Source organism: Neovison vison, chromosome 11 (genome assembly GCF_020171115.1).
Source record: "Neovison vison isolate M4711 chromosome 11, ASM_NN_V1, whole genome shotgun sequence".
NCBI classification, from domain to species: Eukaryota; Metazoa; Chordata; class Mammalia; order Carnivora; family Mustelidae; genus Neogale; species Neogale vison.
In genome coordinates this window covers 169,023,882-169,026,752 of record NC_058101.1, presented here as the reverse complement: position 1 = coordinate 169,026,752, position 2,871 = coordinate 169,023,882, and the positions used below count along the sequence as shown (strand labels likewise).

General features: G+C 37.7%; 1 non-coding gene across 1 annotated transcript; it reads left to right on the top strand.

The window, feature by feature from the left end:
- Positions 1–1,274: 1,274 nt before the first annotated feature.
- Positions 1,275–1,424, top strand: LOC122890789. The gene has a single exon (XR_006381211.1). It is a non-coding gene; the product is annotated as a small nucleolar RNA SNORA62/SNORA6 family (small nucleolar RNA).
- The last annotated feature ends 1,447 nt before the right edge of the window (positions 1,425–2,871 follow it).

The window sequence follows — 2,871 nt, the reverse complement described above, 5'->3', positions numbered from 1 at the left end:
TTTGTTTTGCTTTGCTTTGGGGGAGAATGAAAATATGTCTCTGGATTCTTCGTATCTGTGGCGTGATTAACTTTACCGAAGTCTTTCATGAAAATAAAAAGTGTGGAAAGCAATCCAGATTTAATGTCTTTCTACTAAATTTGTTTAATGTTGTGGTGCTCCAACTTTCCTATGTATCGGTATCCGCTGGAACGCTTGTTGAAACACATTGCTTGATTTCTGGCTCTACCCACCATCTTCCGGGGTTTTTTTATGAAGTAGGTCTGGGGTGGGGCCTGTGAATTTGCATATATTTCTTAGAAGTTACTAGGTGATGTTAGTGCTGCTACTGCTGGTCTAAAGAGCGCTATTGGGAACTATTGGTTAGATGATCTTAAATGCAAAAGAGAGGCCAGCCATGTTTCTTAATGAACCTGGAGATAGTTTTGATGTTACAGAAAATTGATGTTTTGGTATTTCACAGGGAATTTAAGAGAAGTGATATCCATTCACGTTTTAATTAATTAATTCATTTAAATGATTTTATTTGTCAGGAGATGTGGGGGAGAATGAGGAAGCACAAGCAGGGAGAGCAGCAGGCAGAGGCAGAAGCAGGCTCCGTGCTAAGCGGGAAGCCCCATGAGGGATTCGATCCCGGGACCCTGGGATCATGACGGGAGCTGAATTCAGTTGCTTAAGTTCCTGAGCCACCAAGGCATCCCTACATTCTTTTTTTTTTTTTTTCACTTAGAGCTGGAATTAGATGTGATTTTTTAATAAAGACATTGTGTGTAGTAGAAGAGCACTTATCAATTGGGGAACCATATCCACTAAATTTTTATCGTCCACATTGAAAATCAGATATTGTCTTGGGCTATTAATATGTGTGTCGAATTTCAGATACATGTAGTTTTAAAGGCTATTTATTTGTAATGTATGTTAGAGCCAAGTTTGATAGGTTCCTGAACTAAACTTTCAATAGAATGTTGGCCAAAGAATATGAATAGATAGTTAAAGAATGACAAATCAAGTGCAGAAACATGAGAAATATATAACTTCTATTACTTCAATATAAAACAACATTTTTGGCAAGTCAGATTTTAAAGACTACAAAAATCTTAGTGCATCTTGTAAGAAGTGGACATTGTAACAGCCTTGGTGGATAAGATAAGCTGCTTTGATTTTCTGAAGGCCAGTTGACAGCAATTCCTTTAAAAATATTTTTAGATTGTGACCCAGCATTTAGAATAGGAATTAGTGTTTTCTGGATATACATTTTCTGTGTAAATTCATTTGTTACATCATTATTACAACAAAAAATAGCTGCCTGGCCAATGCACTCATTAAATGTTGGTAGTATGCTTCATGAGGGGCAGTTCTTTTGCTAAGACCACAAGGGTCTGTGGCCCAAAAAGTGGAGTTTGATAGTAATTCTTGCTGCAAGTTAAAAACAAACAAACAAAACAGTCTACATAGAGGTCAGGGAATTGATACAAAACTGTGTAATAGTTACAAATATTTTGCAGGTCTTAATAATGTCAGCTTTACTTTTCGTATGGTAAAACTGGAAATAACCCAGATGTCCTTCAGTACATGAGTGCACATCCATACCAGATGGAATACTTCTCAGCACTTAAGAAGGAACAAACTCTGGATGCATGCAGCAACTAGTGTGGATTTCAAGGGCATGATGCTGAGTGGAAGAATCCAATCTGTACAGGTCACTCACTGTAGGCAGCCATTCACGTTTTTGTTATCACAAAGTTATTAGCAGTCACCAAAGGGTTAGGGCTGATGAGGTTGGGGGTGAGGTGGGTGGTTGTGACTGGAAAGGGGTACTGAGAGGGAATGTTTTTGTGTTGATGAAATCTGATCTTGATTGTGGTGGTTGTTACCTGAATCGACACTTGTGATAAGGTGACATAAAATGGTACACATGCGTCCCAATGTCAGTTTCCTGGTTTTGATGTCCTGTAATCCAGAGGATGCAACCCTGTCTGGGAAATGGGGTGGAAATTATATGGGCCTTCATACTGTTTTTGCAACACCCTGTGAATCTGTAATTATTTCAAAGTAAAATGTGAAGTTTTAGAAGGAATATCTAATAAAAGGAAGTGTTCACAGTATTAGAATAAAACAAGTTTCAAAGTGATAAAACATACGATCCCACCTTGATATTTCATATCACTTAATACATTTACCTGGAAGTAATGAGTGATCAAAATATTCTGAGCAGTAGCATGGTGGATTCTTTTGGATACTTTTGTGAGTGTGTGTATGCTTCTCTATAATGTCGACAGTTTAGATGAGCTGGTGTCACTTTTGTCGTTTGAAAAACTGTATTCATAATAAGTGCCAAAAATCTAATTCTGGAATGTTCAAATTTAAATAACAGTTACATTGAGACTGTAAAGTTTTGTTTATATTGGTTACACCAAGTTAGCATTTAAATAGCTCTTAGCTGAGATTGGAGAGTGTATTTATCCTCTAAAATGTGTTGTGTATGTAAATTTAAATGGTTTTTTTTTTTTTTTTTTTGCTCTTGGTATGACAAATGTCCTGTTTGTTGTTCTGGCTCCCCACTGTTGTCCAATGTAAGTATATACATTGCAGGTCACATGAAATTTCAAGCCTCATCAACCACATTGAGAAAGTAAAAAGCAGGCAAAATGATTATTTTTAAAGATTCTATTTATTTTTTGTCAGAGAGAAAGAGCGAGAGCAAGAGCTCCAGTAGATGTGCTTTCAAGCCAGAGAGCCCCTGTGGGCACATGCACAATCCAGGGGGGAGGGGCAGGCAGAGGCATCCGACTAGGCAGAAATGAGAAGCAGGCTCCCTGGTATGAAAAGAGCTGGATGTGAAATTTGATCCCATGACTCTGAATTCACAAC